Source organism: Acyrthosiphon pisum, unplaced genomic scaffold (assembly GCF_005508785.2).
Source record: "Acyrthosiphon pisum isolate AL4f unplaced genomic scaffold, pea_aphid_22Mar2018_4r6ur Scaffold_20613;HRSCAF=21560, whole genome shotgun sequence".
Taxonomy (NCBI): Eukaryota; Metazoa; Arthropoda; class Insecta; order Hemiptera; family Aphididae; genus Acyrthosiphon; species Acyrthosiphon pisum.
The window spans coordinates 24270-45204 of record NW_021769992.1 but is presented as its reverse complement, the minus strand read 5'-3'; the positions used below and the strand labels follow the sequence as shown (position 1 = coordinate 45204).

General features: G+C 29.5%; 1 long non-coding RNA gene across 1 annotated transcript; it reads right to left on the bottom strand.

Annotated features, from left to right (window-relative positions):
• Positions 1 to 223: 223 nt before the first annotated feature.
• LOC115034688 lies at positions 224 to 10270 on the bottom strand. The gene is made up of 2 exons (XR_003840006.1): positions 10090 to 10270; positions 224 to 303 (listed from the first exon to the last, which is right to left on the bottom strand). It is a non-coding gene; the product is annotated as an uncharacterized LOC115034688 (long non-coding RNA).
• Between the last annotated feature and the right edge of the window lie 10665 nt (positions 10271 to 20935).

Genomic DNA, 20935 nt, shown 5'->3' with positions numbered 1-20935 from the left:
CAACGGGTATGACGCCAATACCTACCTATAAAGAAAAAAGTAACTTTTTTCAAATTTTTTATCATTAACATAAAGTTCGCCATTTAAATAAAGAGTATTGCGCAGTTTTAGGCGGCTAAATGAATACCTTCCTTTTAAAAATCTAAGTAACATTATCTTCGTTTTAAAAACTGTTTTCAAACCCTTTCATGGTTTAAACAAACATATTCGACAATTTTTTTTGGCCAAATTCTTATTCGACGTTGCCGTTAACTATCTAGATTAGTTTTGAAGTTTTCTCGGAAATCCATCCACCTCAAAATTCTGAAAAAATAAATTTTGTATTAAAAAAGCCATCAACAGGTATGTCGTCAACACCTTAGTTCAAAAAAAAATTACATTTACAGAATTTTTTTCTATAACCGTTTAGATCGCCGTTTAATTAAACAATATTGCGCAGTTTTAGGCGGCTAAATTAATTCCTTCCTTTTAAAAATCTAAGTAACATAATCTTCGTTTTAAAAACTGTTTTCAAACCCTTTCATGGTTTAAACAAACATATTCGACAATTTTTTTTGGCCAAATTGTTACTTGACGTTGCCGTTAACTATCTAGATTAGTTTTGAAGTTTTCTCGGAAATCAATCCACCTCAAAATTCTGAAAAAATAAATTTTGTATTAAAAAAGCCATCAACAGGTAAAACGCTGACACCTTAGTTCGAAACAAATTATATTTTCCCAATTTTTTTTCAATCAACGTTTAGATCGCCGTTTAAATAAAGTGTATTTCGCAGTTTAAGGCGTCTATATAAATTCCTTCCTTTAAAAATCTAAGTAACATAATCTTCGTTTTAAAACTGTTTTCAATCCATTTCATGGTTTAAACAAACATATTCGACAATTTTTTTTGGCCAAATTGTTACTCGACGTTGCCGTTAACTATCTAGATTAGTTTTGAAGTTTTCTCGGAAATCCATCCACCACAAAATTCTGAAAAAATAAATTTTGTATTAAAAAAGCCATCAACAGGTAAATCGGCGACACCTTAGTTCGAAACAAATTATATTTTCCCAATTTTTTTTCAATCAACGTTTAGATCGCCGTTTAATTAAACAATATTGCGCAGTTTTAGGCGGCTAAATGAATTCCTTCCTTTTAAAAATCTAAGTAACATAATCTTCGTTTTAAAAACTGTTTTCAATCCCTTTTATGGTTTAAACAAACATATTCGACAATTTTTTTTGGCCAAATTGTTACTCGACGTTGCCGTTAACTATCTAGATTAGTTTTGAAGTTTTCTCGGAAATCCATCCACCTCAAAATTCTGAAAAAATAAATTTTGTATTAAAAAAGTCATCAACAGGTAAATCGGCGATACCTTAGTTCGAAACAAATTATATTTTCCCAATTTTTTTTCAATCAACGTTTAGATCGCCCTTTAAATAAAGTGTATTGCGCAGTTTAAGGCGTCTATATAAATTCCTTCATTTTAAAAATCTAAGTAACATAAATGCCATCTTAAAAACTGTTTTTAATCCCTTTACTAGTAAGAACAACAATTTTTGTAAATTTTATTGGCAAAATTGTTACTCGACGTTGCCTTAAACTTTCTAGCTTAGTTTTGAATATAGCTCGAAAATACTTCAGCTCCAAAATTCAAAAAACGTAAAATTTGTATTGTAAAAGCCGTCAACGGGTATGACGCCAACACCTTAGTTCAAAAAAAAATTACAATTACAGAATTTTTTTCTATAACCGTTTAGATCGCCGTTTAATTAAACAATATTGCGCAGTTTTAGGCGGCTAAATGAATTCCTTCCTTTTAAAAATCTAAGTAACATAATCTTCGTTTTAAAAACTGTTTTCAATCCCTTTCATGGTTTAAACAAACATATTCCACAATTTATTTGGCCAAATTGTTACTCGACGTTGCCGTTAACTATCTAGATTAGTTTTGAAGTTTTCTCGGAAATCCATCCACCTCAAAATTTTGAAAAAATAAATTTTGTATTAAAAAAGCCATCAACAGGTATGTCGTCAACACCTTAGTTCAAAAAAAAATTACATTTACAGAATTTTTTTCTATAACCGTTTAGATCACCGTTTAATTAAACAATATTGCGCAGTTTTAGGCGGCTAAATGAATTCCTTCCTTTTAAAAATCTAAGTAAGTAATCTTCGTTTTAAAAACTGTTTTCAATCCATTTCATGGTTTAAACAAACATATTCGACAATTTTTTTTGGCCAAATTGTTACTCGACGTTGCCGTTAACTATCTAGATTAGTTTTGAAGTTTTCTCGGAAATCCATCCACTTCAAAATTCTGAAAAAATAAATTTTGTATTAAAAAAGCCATCAACAGGTAAATCGGCGACACCTTAGTTCGAAACAAATTATATTTTCCCAATTTTTTTGTAATCAACGTTTAGATCGCCGTTTAAATAAAGTGTATTGCGCAGTTTAAGGCGTCTATATAAATTCCTTCATTTTAAAAATCTAAGTAACATAAATGCCATCTTAAAAACTGTTTTTAATCCCTTTACTAGTAAGAACAACAATTTTTGTAAATTTTTATTGGCAAAATTGTTACTCGACGTTGCCTTAAACTTTCTAGCTTAGTTTTGAATATAGCTCGAAAATACTTCAGCTCCAAAATTCAAAAAACATAAAATTTGTATTGTAAAAGCCGTCAACGGGTATGACGCCAATACCTACCTATAAAGAAAAAAAGTAACATTTTTCAAATTTTTTATCATTAACATAAAGTTCGCCGTTTAAGTAAACAATATTGCGCAGTTTTAGGCGGCTAAATGAATTCCTTCCTTTTAAAAATCTAAGTAACATAATCTTCGTTTTAAAAACTGTTTTCAATCCCTTTCATGGTTTAAACAAACATATTCGACAATTTTTTTTGGCCAAATTGTTACTCGACGTTGCCGTTAACTATCTAGATTAGTTTTGAAGTTTTCTCGGAAATCCATCCACCTCAAAATTCTGAAAAAATAAATTTTGTATTAAAAAAGCCATCAACAGGTAAATCGGCGACACCTTAGTTCGAAACAAATTATATTTTCCCAATTTTTTTTCAATCAACGTTTAGATCGCCGTTTAAATAAAGTGTATTGCGCAGTTTAAGGCGTCTAAATGAATTCCTTCCTTTTAAAAATCTAAGTAACATAATCTTCGTTTTAAAAACTGTTTTCAATCCCTTTCATGGTTTAAACAAACATATTCCACAATTTATTTGGCCAAATTGTTACTCGACGTTGCCGTTAACTATCTAGATTAGTTTTGAAGTTTTCTCGGAAATCCATCCACCTCAAAATTTTGAAAAAATAAATTTTGTATTAAAAAAGCCATCAACAGGTATGTCGTCAACACCTTAGTTCAAAAAAAAATTACATTTACAGAATTTTTTTCTATAACCGTTTAGATCACCGTTTAATTAAACAATATTGCGCAGTTTTAGGCGGCTAAATGAATTCCTTCCTTTTAAAAATCTAAGTAACATAAATGCCATCTTAAAAACTGTTTTTAATCCCTTTACTAGTAAGAACAACAATTTTTGTAAATTTTTATTGGCAAAATTGTTACTCGACGTTGCCTTAAACTTTCTAGCTTAGTTTTGAATATAGCTCGAAAATACTTCAGCTCCAAAATTCAAAAAACGTAAAATTTGTATTGTAAAAGCCGTCAACGGGTATGACGCCAATACCTACCTATAAAGAAAAAAAGTAACATTTTTCAAATTTTTTATCATTAACATAAAGTTCGCCGTTTAATTAAACAATATTGCGCAGTTTTAGGCGGCTAAATGAATTCCTTCCTTTTAAAAATCTAAGTAACATAATCTTCGTTTTAAAAACTGTTTTCAATCCATTACATGGTTTAAACAAACATATTCGACAATTTTTTTTGGCCAAATTGTTACTCGACGTTGCCGTTAACTATCTAGATTAGTTTTGAAGTTTTCTCGGAAATCCATCCACCTAAAAATTCTGAAAAAATAAATTTTGTATTAAAAAAGCCATCAACAGGTAAATCGGCGACACCTTAGTTCGAAACAAATTATATTTTCCCAATTTTTTTTCAATCAACGTTTAGATCGCCGTTTAAATAAAGTGTATTGCGCAGTTTAAGGCGTCTATATAAATTCCTTCATTTTAAAAATCTAAGTAACATAAATGCCATCTTAAAAACTGTTTTTAATCCCTTTACTAGTAAGAACAACAATTTTTGTAAATTTTTATTGGCAAAATTGTTACTCGACGTTGCCTTAAACTTTCTAGCTTAGTTTTGAATATAGCTCGAAAATACTTCAGCTCCAAAATTCAAAAAACGTAAAATTTGTATTGTAAAAGCCGTCAACGGGTATGACGCCAATACCTACCTATAAAGAAAAAAAGTAACATTTTTCAAATTTTTTATCATTTACATAAAGTTCGCCGTTTAATTAAACAATATTGCGCAGTTTTAGGCGGCTAAATAAATTCCTTCCTTTTAAAAATCTAAGTAACATAATCTTCGTTTTAAAAACTGTTTTCAATCCCTTTCATGGTTTAAACAAACATATTCGACAATTTTTTTTGGCCAACTTGTTACTCGACGTTGCCGTTAACTATCTAGATTAGTTTTGAAGTTTTCTCGGAAATCCATCAACCTCAAAATTTTGAAAAAATAAATTTTGTATTAAAAAAGCCATCAACAGGTATGTCGTCAACACCTTAGCTCAAAAAAAAATTACATTTACAGAATTTTTTTCTATAACCGTTTAGATCGCCGTTTAAATAAAGTGTATTGCGCAGTTTAAGGCGTCTATATAAATTCCTTCATTTTAAAAATCTAAGTAACATAAATGCCATCTTAAAAACTGTTTTTAATTCCTTTACTAGTAAGAACAACAATTTTTGTAAATTTTTATTGGCAAAATTGTTACTCGACGTTGCCTTAAACTTTCTAGCTTAGTTTTGAATATAGCTCGAAAATACTTCAGCTCCAAAATTCAAAAAACGTAAAATTTGTATTGTAAAAGCCGTCAACGGGTATGACGCCAATACCTACCTATAAAGAAAAAAAGTAACATTTTTCAAATTTTTTATCATTAACATAAAGTTCGCCGTTTAATTAAACAATATTGCGCAGTTTTAGGCGGCTAAATAAATTCCTTCCTTTTAAAAATCTAAGTAACATAATCTTCGTTTTAAAAACTGTTTTCAATCCCTTTCATGGTTTAAACAAACATATTCGACAATTTTTTTGGCCAAATTGTTACTCGACGTTGCCGTTAACTATCTAGATTAGTTTTGAAGTTTTCTCGGAAATCCATCCACCTCAAAATTTTGAAAAAAATAAATTTTGTATTAAAAAAGCCATCAACAGGTATGTCGTCAACACCTTAGTTCAAAAAAAAATTAAATTTACAGAATTTTTTTCTATAACCGTTTAGATCGCCGTTTAATTAAACAATATTGCGCAGTTTTAGGCGGCTAAATGAATTCCTTCCTTTTAAAAATCTAAGTAACATAATCTTCGTTTTAAAAACTGTTTTCAATCCATTTCATGGTTTAAACAAACATATTCGACAATTTTTTTTGGCCAAATTGTTACTCGACGTTGCCGTTAACTATCTAGATTAGTTTTGAAGTTTTCTCGGAAATCCATCCACCTCAAAATTCTGAAAAAATAAATTTTGTATTAAAAAAGCCATCAACAGGTAAATCGGCGACACCTTAGTTCGAAACAAATTATATTTTCCCAATTTTTTTTCAATCAACGTTTAGATCGCCGTTTAAATAAAGTGTATTGCGCAGTTTAAGGCGTCTATATAAATTCCTTCATTTTAAAAATCTAAGTAACATAAATGCCATCTTAAAAACTGTTTTTAATCCCTATACTAGTAAGAACAACAATTTTTGTAAATTTTTATTGGCAAAATTGTTACTCGACGTTGCCTTAAACTTTCTAGCTTAGTTTTGAATATAGCTCGAAAATACTTCAGCTCCAAAATTCAAAAAACGTAAAATTTGTATTGTAAAAGCCGTCAACGGGTATGACGCCAATACCTACCTATAAAGAAAAAAAGTAACATTTTTCAAATTTTTTATCATTAACATAAAGTTCGCCGTTTAATTAAACAATATTGCGCAGTTTTAGGCGGCTAAATGAATTCCTTCCTTTTAAAAATCTAAGTAACATAATCTTCGTTTTAAAAACTGTTTTCAATCCCTTTCATGGTTTAAACAAACATATTCGACAATTTTTTTTGGCCAAATTGTTACTCGACGTTGCCGTTAACTATCTAGATTAGTTTTGAAGTTTTCTCGGAAATCCATCCACCTCAAAATTTTGAAAAAATAAATTTTGTATTAAAAAAGCCATCAACAGGTATGTCGTCAACACCTTAGTTCAAAAAAAAATTACATTTACAGAATTTTTTTCTATAACCGTTTAGATCACCGTTTAATTAAACAATATTGCGCAGTTTTAGGCGGCTAAATGAATTCCTTCCTTTTAAAAATCTAAGTAACATAATCTTCGTTTTAAAAACTGTTTTCAATCCATTTCATGGTTTAAACAAACATATTCGACAATTTTTTTTGGCCAAATTGTTACTCGACGTTGCCTTAAACTTTCTAGCTTAGTTTTGAATATAGCTCGAAAATACTTCAGCTCCAAAATTCAAAAAACGTAAAATTTGTATTGTAAAAGCCGTCAACGGGTATGACGCCAATACCTACCTATAAAGAAAAAAAGTAACATTTTTCAAATTTTTTATCATTAACATAAAGTTCGCCGTTTAATTAAACAATATTGCGCAGTTTTAGGCGGCTAAATAAATTCCTTCCTTTTAAAAATCTAAGTAACATAATCTTCGTTTTAAAAACTGTTTTCAATCCCTTTCATGGTTTAAACAAACATATTCGACAATTTTTTTTGGCCAAATTGTTACTCGACGTTGCCGTTAACTATCTAGATTAGTTTTGAAGTTTTCTCGGAAATCCATCCACCTCAAAATTTTGAAAAAATAAATTTTGTATTAAAAAAGCCATCAACAGGTAAATCGTCAACACCTTAGTTCGAAACAAATTATATTTTCCCAATTTTTTTTTCAATCAACGTTTAGATCGCCGTTTAAATAAAGTGTATTGCGCAGTTTAAGGAGTCTATATAAATTCCTTCATTTTAAAAATCTAAGTAACATAAATGCCATCTTAAAAACTGTTTTTAATCCCTTTACTAGTAAGATAAACAATTTTTGTAAATTTTTTTTGGCAAAATTGTTACTCGACGTTGCCGTAAACTTTCTATCTTAGTTTTGAATATAGCTCGAAAATACTTCAGCACCGAAATTCAAAAAACGTAAAATTTGTATTGTAAAAGCCGTCAACGGGTATGACGCCAATACCTACCTATAAAGAAAAAAAGTAACATTTTTCAAATTTTTTATCATTAACATAAAGTTCGCCGTTTAATTAAACAATATTGCGCAGTTTTAGGCAGCTAAATGAATTCCTTCCTTTTAAAAATCTAAGTAACATAATCTTCGTTTTAAAAACTGTTTTCAATCCCTTTCATGGTTTAAACAAACATATTCGTCAATTTTTTTTGGCCAAATTGTTACTCGACGTTGCCGTTAACTATCTAGATTGGTTTTGAAGTTTTCTCGGAAATCCATCCACCTCAAAATTCTGAAAGAATAAATTTTGTATTAAAAAAGCCATCAACAGGTAAATCGCCGACACCTTAGTTCGAAACAAATTATATTTTCCCAATTTTTTTTTCAATCAACGTTTAGATCGCCGTTTAAATAAAGTGTATTGCGCAGTTTAAGGCGTCTATATAAATTCCTTCATTTTAAAAATCTAAGTAACATAAATGCCATCTTAAAAACTGTTTTTAATCCCTATACTAGTAAGAACAACAATTTTTGTAAATTTTTATTGGCAAAATTGTTACTCGACGTTGCCTGAAACTTTCTAGCTTAGTTTTGAATATAGCTCAAAAATACTTCAGCTCCAAAATTCAAAAAACGTAAAATTTGTATTGTAAAAGCCGTCAACGGGTATGACGCCAATACCTACCTATAAAGAAAAAAAGTAACATTTTTCAAATTTTTTATCATTAACATAAAGTTCGCCGTTTAATTAAACAATATTGCGCAGTTTTAGGCAGCTAAATGAATTCCTTCCTTTTAAAAATCTAAGTAACATAATCTATGTTTTAAAAACTGTTTTCAATCCCTTTCATGGTTTAAACAAACATATTCGACAATTTTTTTTTGGCCAAATTCTTACTCGACGTTGCCGTTAACTATCTAGATTAGTTTTGAAGTTTTCTCGGAAATCCATCCACCTCAAAATTCTGAAAAAATAAATTTTGTATTCAAAAAGCCATCAACAGGTATGTCATCAACACCTTAGTACAAAAAAAAATTACATTTACAGAATTTTTTTCTATAATCGTTTAGATCGCCGTTTAATTAAACAATATTGCGCAGTTTTAGGCGGCTAAATGAATTCCTTCCTTTTAAGAATCTAAGTAAAATAATCTTCGTTTTAAAAACTGTGTTCAATCCCTTTCATGGTTTAAACAAACATATTCGACAATTTTTTTTGGCCAAATTGTTACTCGACGTTGCCGTTAACTATCTAGATTAGTTTTGAAGTTTTCTGGGAAATCCATCCACCTCAAAATTCTGAAAGAATAAATTTTGTATTAAAAAAGCCATCAACAGGTAAATCGCCGACACCTTAGTTCGAAACAAATTATATTTTCCCAATTTTTTTTTCAATCAACGTTTAGATCGCCGTTTAAATAAAGTGTATTGCGCAGTTTAAGGAGTCTATATAAATTCCTTCATTTTAAAAATCTAAGTAACATAAATGCCATCTTAAAAACTGTTTTTAATCCCTTTACTAGTAAGATAAACAATTTTTGTAAATTTTTTTTGGCAAAATTGTTACTCGACGTTGCCGTAAACTTTCTATCTTAGTTTTGAATATAGCTCGAAAATACTTCAGCACCGAAATTCAAAAAACGTAAAATTTGTATTGTAAAAGCCGTCAACGGGTATGACGCCAATACCTACCTATAAAGAAAAAAAGTAACATTTTTCAAATTTTTTATCATTAACATAAAGTTCGCCGTTTAATTAAACAATATTGCGCAGTTTTAGGCAGCTAAATGAATTCCTTCCTTTTAAAAATCTAAGTAACATAATCTTCGTTTTAAAAACTGTTTTCAATCCCTTTCATGGTTTAAACAAACATATTCGACAATTTATTTTGGCCAAATTGTTACTCGACGTTGCCGTTAACTATCTAGATTAGTTTTGAAGTTTTCTCGGAAATCCATCCACCTCAAAATTATGAAAAAATAAATTTTGTATTAAAAAAGCCATCAACAGGTATGTCGTCAACACCTTAGTTCAAAAAAAAATTACATTTACAGAATTTTTTTCTATAACCGTTTAGATCGCCGTTTAATTAAACAAAATTTCGCAGTTTTAGGCAGCTAAATGAATTCCTTCCTTTTAAAAATCTAAGTAACATAATCTTCGTTTTAAAAACTGTTTTCAATCCCTTTCATGGTTTAAACAAACATATTCGACAATTTATTTTGGCCAAATTGTTACTCGACGTTGCCTTAAACTTTCTAGCTTAGTTTTGAATATAGCTCGGAAATCCATCCACCTCAAAATTCTGAAAAAATAAATTTTGTATTCAAAAAGCCATCAACAGGTATGTCGTCAACACCTTAGTTCAAAAAAAAATTACATTTACAGAATTTTTTTCTATAACCGTTTAGATCGCCGTTTAATTAAACAATATTGCGCAGTTTTGGGCGGCTAAATTAATTCCTTCCTTTTAAAAATCTAAGTAACATAATCTTCGTTTTAAAAACTGTTTTCAATCCCTTTCATGGTTTAAACAAACATATTCGACAATTTTTTTTGGCCAAATTCTTACTCGACGTTGCCGTTAACTATCTAGATTAGTTTTGAAGTTTTCTCGGAAATCCATCCACCTCAAAATTCTGAAAAAATAAATTTTGTATTCAAAAAGCCATCAACAGGTATGTCATCAACACCTTAGTACAAAAAAAAATTACATTTACAGAATTTTTTTCTATAATCGTTTAGATCGCCGTTTAATTAAACAATATTGCGCAGTCTTAGGCGGCTAAATGAATTCCTTCCTTTTAAAAATCTAAGTAACATAATCTTCGTTTTAAAAACTGTTTTCAATCCCTTTCATGGTTTAAACAAACATATTCGACAATTTATTTTGGCCAAATTGTTACTCGACGTTGCCGTTAACTATCTAGATTAGTTTTGAAGTTTTCTCGGAAATCCATCCACCTCAAAATAATGAAAAAATAAATTTTGTATTAAAAAAGCCATCAACAGGTAAATCGCCGACACCTTAGTTCGAAACAAATTATATTTTCCCAATTTTTTTTTCAATCAACGTTTAGATCGCCGTTTAAATAAAGTGTATTGCGCAGTTTAAGGAGTCTATATAAATTCCTTCATTTTAAAAATCTAAGTAACATAAATGCCATCTTAAAAACTGTTTTTAATCCCTTTACTAGTAAGAACAACAATTTTTGTAAATTTTTATTCGCAAAATTGTTACTCGACGTTGCCTTAAACTTTCTAGCTTAGTTTTGAATATAGCTCGAAAATACTTCAGCTCCGAAATTCAAAAAACGTAAAATTTGTATTGTAAAAGCCGTCAACGGGTATGACGCCAATACCTACCTATAAAGAAAAAAAGTAACATTTTTCAAATTTTTTATCATTAACATAAAGTTTGCCGTTTAATTAAACAATATTGCGCAGTTTTAGGCAGCTAAATGAATTCCTTCCTTTTAAAAATCTAAGTAACATAATCTTCGTTTTAAAAACTGTTTTCAATCCCTTTCATGGTTTAAACAAACATATTCGACAATTTTTTTTGGCCAAATTGTTACTCGACGTTGCCGTTAACTATCTAGATTAGTTTTGAAGTTTTCTCGGAAATCCATCCACCTCAAAATTCTGAAAAAATAAATTTTGTATTCAAAAAGCCATCAACAGGTATGTCGTCAACACCTTAGTTCAAAAAAAAATTACATTTACAGAATTTTTTTCTATAACCGTTTAGATCGCCGTTTAATTAAACAATATTGCGCAGTTTTGGGCGGCTAAATTAATTCCTTCCTTTTAAAAATCTAAGTAACATAATCTTCGTTTTAAAAACTGTTTTCAATCCCTTTCATGGTTTAAACAAACATATTCGACAATTTTTTTTGGCCAAATTCTTACTCGACGTTGCCGTTAACTATCTAGATTAGTTTTGAAGTTTTCTCGGAAATCCATCCACCTCAAAATTCTGAAAAAACAAATTTTGTATTAAAAAAGCCATCAACGGGTAAATCGCCAATACCTACCTATAAAAACAAATTATATTTTCCCAATTTTTTTTTCAATCAACGTTTAGATCGCCGTTTAAATAAAGTGTATTGCGCAGTTTAAGGAGTCTATATAAATTCCTTCATTTTAAAAATCTAAGTAACATAAATGCCATCTTAAAGACTGTTTTTAATCCCTTTACTAGTAAGATAAACAATTTTTGTAAATTTTTTTTGGCAAAATTGTTACTCGACATTGCCGTAAACTTTCTAGCTTAGTTTTGAATATAGCTCGAAAATACTTCAGCTCCGAAATTCAAAAAACGTAAAATTTGTATTGTAAAAGCCGTCAACGGGTATGACGCCAATACCTACCTATAAAGAAAAAAAGTAACATTTTTCAAATTTTTTATCATTAACATAAAGTTCGCCGTTTAATTAAACAATATTGCGCAGTTTTAGGCAGCTAAATGAATTTCTTCCTTTTAAAAATCTAAGTAACATAATCTTCGTTTTAAAAACTGTTTTCAATCCCTTTCATGGTTTAAACAAACATATTCGACAATTTTTTTTGGCCAAATTCTTACTCGACGTTGCCGTTAACTATCTAGATTAGTTTTGAAGTTTTCTCGGAAATCCATCCACCTCAAAATTCAAAAAAAGTATTTTTTGTATTCAAAAAGCCGTCAACAGGTATGTCGTCAATACCTACCTATAAAGAAAAAAATTACATTTACAGAATTTTTTTCTATAATCGTTTAGATCGCCGTTTAATTAAACAATATTGCGCAGTTTTAGGCAGCTAAATGAATTCCTTCCTTTTAAAAATCTAAGTAACATAATCTTCGTTTTAAAAACTGTTTTCAATCCCTTTCATGGTTTAAACAAACATATTCGACAATTTTTTTTGGCCAAATTCTTACTCGACGTTGCCGTTAACTATCTAGATTAGTTTTGAAGTTTTCTCGGAAATCCATCCACCTCAAAATAATGAAAAAATAAATTTTGTATTAAAAAAGCCATCAACAGGTATGTCGTCAACTCCTTAGTTCAAAAAAAAATTACATTTACAGAATTTTTTTCTATAACCGTTTAGATCGCCGTTTAATTAAACAAAATTTCGCAGTTTTAGGCGGCTAAATGAATTCCTTCATTTTAAAAATCTATGTAACATAAATGCCATCTTAAAAACTGTTTTTAATCCCTTTACTAGTAAGAACAACAATTTTTGTAAATTTTTATTCGCAAAATTGTTACTCGACGTTGCCTTAAACTTTCTAGCTTAGTTTTGAATATAGCTCGAAAATACTTCAGCTCCGAAATTCAAAAAACGTAAAATTTGTATTGTAAAAGCCGTCAACGGGTATGACGCCAATACCTACCTATAAAAAAAAAAGTAACATTTTTCAAATTTTTTATCATTAACATAAAGTTCGCCGTTTAATTAAACAATATTGCGCAGTTTTAGGCAGCTAAATGAATTCCTTCCTTTTAAAAATCTAAGTAACATAATCTTCGTTTTAAAAACTGTTTTCAATCCCTTTCATGGTTTAAACAAACATATTCGACAATTTTTTTTGGCCAAATTGTTACTCGACGTTGCCGTTAACTATCTAGATTAGTTTTGAAGTTTTCTCGGAAATCCATCCACCTCAAAATTCTGAAAAAATATTTTTTGTATTCAAAAAGCCATCAACAGGTATGTCGTCAACAACTTAGTTCAAAAAAAAATTACATTTACAGAATTTTTTTCTATAACCGTTTAGATCGCCGTTTAATTAAACAATATTGCGCAGTTTTGGGCGGCTAAATTAATTCCTTCCTTTTAAAAATCTAAGTAACATAATCTTCGTTTTAAAAACTGTTTTCAATCCCTTTCATGGTTTAAACAAACATATTCGACAATTTTTTTTGGCCAAATTCTTACTCGACGTTGCCGTTAACTATCTAGATTAGTTTTGAAGTTTTCTCGGAAATCCATCCACCTCAAAATTCTGAAAAAACAAATTTTGTATTCAAAAAGCCATCAACAGGTATGTCATCAACACCTTAGTACAAAAAAAATTACATTTATAGAATTTTTTTCTATAATCGTTTAGATCGCCGTTTAATTAAACAATATTGCGCAGTTTTAGGCAGCTAAATGAATTCCTTCCTTTTAAAAATCTAAGTAACATAATCTTCGTTTTAAAAACTGTTTTCAATCCCTTTCATGGTTTAAACAAACATATTCGACAATTTTTTTTGGCCAAATTCTTACTCGACGTTGCCGTTAACTATCTAGATTAGTTTTGAAGTTTTCTCGGAAATCCATCCACCTCAAAATTCTGAAAAAATAAATTTTGTATTAAAAAAGCCATCAACAGGTATGTCGTCAACACCTTAGTTCAAAAAAAAATTACATTTACAGAATTTTTTTCTATAATCGTTTAGATCGCCGTTTAATTAAACAATATTGCGCAGTTTTAGGCGGCTAAATGAATTCCTTCCTTTTAAAAATCTAAGTAACATAATCTATGTTTTAAAAACTGTTTTCAATCCCTTTCATGGTTTAAACAAACATATTCGACAATTTTTTTTGGCCAAATTGTTACTCGACGTTGTCGTTAACTATCTAGATTAGTTTTAAAGTTTTCCCGGAAATCCATCCACCTCAAAATTCTGAAAAAATAAATTTTGTATTAAAAAAGCCTTCAACAGGTAAATCGTCGACACCTTAGTTCGAAACAAATTATATTTTCCCAATTTTTTTTCAATCAACGTTTAGATCGCCGTTTAAATAAAGTGTATTGCGCAATTTAATGCGTCTATATAAATTGCTTCATTTTAAAAATCTAAGTAACATAAATGCCATCTTAAAAACTGTTTTTAATCCCTTTACTAGTAAGTACAACAATTTTTGTAAATTTTTATTGGCAAAATTGTTACTCGACGTTGCCTTAAACTTTCTAGCTTAGTTTTGAATATAGCTCGAAAATACTTCATCTCCGAAATTCAAAAAACGTAAAATTTGTATTGTAAAAGCCGTCAACGGATATGACGCCAATACCTACCTATAAAGAAAAAAAGTAACATTTTTCAAATTTTTTATCATTAACATAAAGTTCGCCGTTTAATTAAACAATATTGCGCAGTTTTAGGCAGCTAAATGAATTTCTTCCTTTTAAAAATCTAAGTAACATAATCTTCGTTTTAAAAACTGTTTTCAATCCCTTTCATGGTTTAAACAAACATATTCGACAATTTTTTTTGGCCAAATTCTTACTCGACGTTGCCGTTAACTATCTAGATTAGTTTTGAAGTTTTCTCGGAAATCCATCCACCTCAAAATTATGAAAAAATAAATTTTGTATTAAAAAAGCCATCAACAGGTATGTCGTCAACACCTTAGTTCAAAAAAAAATTACATTTACAGAATTTTTTTCTATAATCGTTTAGATCGCCGTTTAATTAAACAATATTGCGCAGTTTTAGGCGGCTAAATGAATTCCTTCCTTTTAAGAATCTAAGTAAAATAATCTTCGTTTTAAAAACTGTGTTCAATCCCTTTCATGGTTTAAACAAACATATTCGACAATTTTTTTTGGCCAAATTGTTACTCGACGTTGCCGTTAACTATCTAGATTAGTTTTGAAGTTTTCTGGGAAATCCATCCACCTCAAAATTCTGAAAGAATAAATTTTGTATTAAAAAAGCCATCAACAGGTAAATCGCCGACACCTTAGTTCGAAACAAATTATATTTTCCCAATTTTTTTTTCAATCAACGTTTAGATCGCCGTTTAAATAAAGTGTATTGCGCAGTTTAAGGAGTCTATATAAATTCCTTCATTTTAAAAATCTAAGTAACATAATCTTCGTTTTAAAAACTGTTTTTAATCCCTTTACTAGTAAGATAAACAATTTTTGTAAATTTTTTTTGGCAAAATTGTTACTCGACGTTGCCGTAAACTTTCTAGCTTAGTTTTGAATATAGCTCGAAAATACTTCAGCACCAAAATTCAAAAAACGTAAAATTTGTATTGTAAAAGCCGTCAACGGGTATGACGCCAATACCTACCTATAAAGAAAAAAAGTAACATTTTTCAAATTTTTTATCATTAACATAAAGTTCGCCGTTTAATTAAACAATATTGCGCAGTTTTAGGCAGCTAAATGAATTCCTTCCTTTTAAAAATCTAAGTAACATAATCTTCGTTTTAAAAACTGTTTTCAATCCCTTTCATGGTTTAAACAAACATATTCGACAATTTTTTTTGGCCAAATTCTTACTCGACGTTGCCGTTAACTATCTAGATTAGTTTTGAAGTTTTCTCGGAAATCCATCCACCTCAAAATTCTGAAAAAATAAATTTTGTATTCAAAAAGCCATCAACAGGTATGTCATCAACACCTTAGTACAAAAAAAAATTACATTTACAGAATTTTTTTCTATAATCGTTTAGATCGCCGTTTATTTAAACAATATTGCGCAGTTTTAGGCGGCTAAATGAATTCCTTCCTTTTAAGAATCTAAGTAAAATAATCTTCGTTTTAAAAACTGTGTTCAATCCCTTTCATGGTTTAAACAAACATATTCGACAATTTTTTTTGGCCAAATTGTTACTCGACGTTGCCGTTAACTATCTAGATTAGTTTTGAAGTTTTCTGGGAAATCCATCCACCTCAAAATTCAAAAAGAATAAATTTTGTATTAAAAAAGCCATCAACAGGTAAATCGCCGACACCTTAGTTCGAAACAAATTATATTTTCCCAATTTTTTTTTCAATCAACGTTTAGATCGCCGTTTAAATAAAGTGTATTGCGCAGTTTAAGGAGTCTATATAAATTCCTTCCTTTTAAAAATCTAAGTAACATAAATGCCATCTTAAAAACATTTTTTAATCCCTTTACTAGTAAGATAAACAATTTTTGTAAATTTTTTTTGGCAAAATTGTTACTCGACGTTGCCGTAAACTTTCTAGCTTAGTTTTGAATATAGCTCGAAAATACTTCAGCACCGAAATTCAAAAAACGTAAAATTTGTATTGTAAAAGCCGTCAACGGGTATGACGCCAATACCTACCTATAAAGAAAAAAAGTAACATTTTTCAAATTTTTTATCATTAACATAAAGTTCGCCGTTTAATTAAACAATATTGCGCAGTTTTAGGCAGCTAAATGAATTCCTTCCTTTTAAAAATCTAAGTAACATAATCTTCGTTTTAAAAACTGTTTTCAATCCCTTTCATGGTTTAAACAAACATATTCGACAATTTTTTTTGGCCAAATTGTTACTCGACGTTGCCGTTAACTATCTAGATTAGTTTTGAAGTTTTCTCGGAAATCCATCCACCTCAAAATTCTGAAAAAATAAATTTTGTATTCAAAAAGTCATCAACAGGTATGTCATCAACACCTTAGAACAAAAAAAAATTACATTTACAGAATTTTTTTCTATAATCGTTTAGATCGCCGTTTAATTAATTAATATTGCGCAGTCTTAGGCGGCTAAATGAATTCCTTCCTTTTAAGAATCTAAGTAACATAATCTTCGTTTTAAAAACTGTTTTCAATCCCTTTCATGGTTTAAACAAACATATTCGACAATTTTTTTTGGCCAAATTGTTACTCGACGTTGCCGTTAACTATCTAGATTAGTTTTGAAGTTTTCTCGGAAATCCATCCACCTCAAAATTCTGAAAAAATAAATTTTGTATTCAAAAAGCCATCAACAGGTATGTCGTCAACACCTTAGTACAAAAAAAAATTACATTTACAGAATTTTTTTCTATAATCGTTTAGATCGCCGTTTAATTAAACAATATTGCGCAGTTTTAGGCGGCTAAATGAATTCCTTCCTTTTAAGAATCTAAGTAAAATAATCTTCGTTTTAAAAACTGTGTTCAATCCCTTTCATGGTTTAAACAAACATATTCGACAATTTTTTTTGGCCAAATTGTTACTCGACGTTGCCGTTAACTATCTAGATTAGTTTTGAAGTTTTCTGGGAAATCCATCCACCTCAAAATTCTGAAAGAATAAATTTTGTATTAAAAAAGCCATCAACAGGTAAATCGCCGACACCTTAGTTCGAAACAAATTATATTTTCCCAATTTTTTTTTCAATCAACGTTTAGATCGCCGTTTAAATAAAGTGTATTGCGCAGTTTAAGGAGTCTATATAAATTCCTTCATTTTAAAAATCTAAGTAACATAAATGCCATCTTAAAAACTGTTTTTAATCCCTTTACTAGTAAGATAAACAATTTTTGTAAATTTTTTTTGGCAAAATTGTTACTCGACGTTGCCGTAAACTTTCTAGCTTAGTTTTGAATATAGCTCAAAAGTACTTCAGCTCCGAAATTCAAAAAACGTAAAATTTGTATTGTAAAAGCCGTCAACGGGTATGACGCCAATACCTACCTATAAAGAAAAAAAGTAACATTTTTCAAATTTTTTATCATTAACATAAAGTTCGCCGTTTAATTAAACAATATTGCGCAGTTTTAGGCAGCTAAATGAATTCCTTCCTTTTAAAAATCTAAGTAACATAATCTTCGTTTTAAAAACTGTTTTCAATCCCTTTCATGGTTTAAACAAACATATTCGACAATTTATTTTGGCCAAATTGTTACTCGACGTTGCCTTAAACTTTCTAGCTTAGTTTTGAATATAGCTCGAAAATCCATCCACCTCAAAATTCTGAAAAAATAAATTTTGTATTCAAAAAGTCATCAACAGGTATGTCATCAACACCTTAGAACAAAAAAAAATTACATTTACAGAATTTTTTTCTATAATCGTTTAGATCGCCGTTTAATTAAACAATATTGCGCAGTCTTAGGCGGCTAAATGAATTCCTTCCTTTTAAGAATCTAAGTAACATAATCTTCGTTTTAAAAACTGTGTTCAATCCCTTTCATGGTTTAAACAAACATATTCGACAATTTTTTTTGGCCAAATTGTTACTCGACGTTGCCGTTAACTATCTAGATTAATTTTGAAGTTTTCTCGGAAATCCATCCACCTCAAAATTCTGAAAAAATATTTTTTGTATTCAAAAAGCCATCAACAGGTATGTCGTCAACAACTTAGTTCAAAAAAAAATTACATTTACAGAATTTTTTTCTATAACCGTTTAGATCGCCGTTTAATTAAACAATATTGCGCAGTTTTGGGCGGCTAAATTAATTCCTTCCTTTTAAAAATCTAAGTAACATAATCTTCGTTTTAAAAACTGTTTTCAATCCCTTTCATGGTTTAAACAAACATATTCGACAATTTTTTTTGGCCAAATTGTTACTCGACGTTTCCGTTAACTATCTAGATTAGTTTTGAAGTTTTCTCGGAAATCCATCCACCTCAAAATTCTGAAAAAATAAATTTTGTATTCAAAAAGCCATCAACAGGTATGTCGTCAACACCTTAGTTCAAAAAAAAATTACATTTACAGAATTTTTTTCTATAATCGTTTAGATCGCCGTTTAATTAAACAATATTGCGCAGTTTTAGGCGGCTAAATTAATTCCTTCATTTTAAAAATCTAAGTAACATAAATGCCATCTTAAAAACTGTTTTCAATCCCTTTCATGGTTTAAACAAACATATTCGACAATTTTTTTTGGCCAAATTCTTACTCGACGTTGCCGTTAACTATCTAGATTAGTTTTGAAGTTTTCTCGGAAATCCATCCACCTCAAAATTCTGAAAAAATAAATTTTGTATTCAAAAAGCCATCAACAGGTATGTCATCGACACCTTAGTACAAAAAAAAATTACATTTACAGAATTTTTTTCTATAACCGTTTAGATCGCCGTTTAATTAAACAATATTGCGCAGTTTTGGGCGGCTAAATGAATTCCTTCCTTTTAAAAATCTAAGTAACATAAATGCCATCTTAAAAACTGTTTTTAATCCCTTTCATGGTTTAAACAAACATATTCGACAATTTATTTTGGCCAAATTGTTACTCGACGTTGCCGTTAACTATCTAGATTAGTTTTGAAGTTTTCTCGAAAATCCATCCACCTCAAAATTCTGAAAAAATAAATTTTGTATTAAAAAAGCCATCAACAGGTAAATCGCCGACACCTTAGTTCAAAAAAAAATTACATTTACAGAATTTTTTTCTATAACCGTTTAGATCGCCGTTTAATTAAACAATATTGCGCAGTTTTGGGCGGCTAAATTAATTCCTTCCTTTTAAAAATCTAAGTAACATAATCTTCGTTTTAAAAACTGTTTTCAATCCCTTTCATGGTTTAAACAAACATATTCGACAATTTATTTTGGCCAAATTGTTACTCGACGTTGCCGTTAACTATCTAGATTAGTTTTGAAGTTTTCTCGGAAATCCATCCAACTCAAAATTTAAAAAAATAAATTTTGTATTAAAAAAGCCATCAACAGGTATGTCGTCAACACCTTAGTTCAAAAAAAAATTACATTTACAGAATTTTTTTCTATAACCGTTTAGATCGCCGTTTAATTAAACAAAATTTCGCAGTTTTAGGCGGCTAAATGAATTCCTTCATTTTAAAAATCTATGTAACATAAATGCCATCTTAAAAACTGTTTTTAATCCCTTTGCTAGTAAGAACAACAATTTTTGTAAATTTTTATTCGCAAAATTGTTACTCGACGTTGCCTTAAACATTCTAGCTTAGTTTTGAATATAGCTCGAAAATACTTCAGCTCCGAAATTCAAAAAACGTAAAATTTGTATTGTAAAAGCCGTCAACGGGTATGACGCCAATACCTACCTATAAAAAAAAAAGTAACATTTTTCAAATTTTTTATCATTAACATAAAGTTCACCGTTTAATTAAACAATATTGCGCAGTTTTAGGCAGCTAAATGAATTCTTCCTTTTAAAAATCTAAGTAACATAATCTTCGTTTTAAAAACTGTTTTCAATCCCTTTCATGGTTTAAACAAACATATTCGACAATTTTTTTTGGCCAAATTCTTACTCGACGTTGCCGTTAACTATCTAGATTAGTTTTGAAGTTTTCTCGGATATCCATCCACCTCAAAATTCTGAAAAAATAAATTTTGTAATCAAAAAGCCATCAACAGGTATGTCATCAACACCTTAGTACAAAAAAAAATTACATTTACAGAATTTTTTTCTATAATCGTTTAGATCGCCGATTAATTAAACAATATTGCGCAGTTTTAGGCGGCTAAATGAATTCCTTCCTTTTAAGAATCTAAGTAAAATAATCTTCGTTTTAAAAACTGTGTTCAATCCCTTTCATGGTTTAAACAAACATATTCGACAATTTTTTTTGGCCAAATTCTTACTCGACGTTGCCGTTAACTATCTAGATTAGTTTTGAAGTTTTCTCGGAAATCCATCCACCTCAAAATTCTGAAAAAATAAATTTTGTATTCAAAAAGCCATCAACAGGTATGTCATCAACACCTTAGTACAAAAAAAAATTACATTTACAGAATTTTTTTCTATAATCGTTTAGATCGCCGTTTAATTAAACAATATTGCGCAGTCTTAGGCGGCTAAATGAATTCCTTCCTTTTAAAAATCTAAGTAACATAATCTTCGTTTTAAAAACTGTT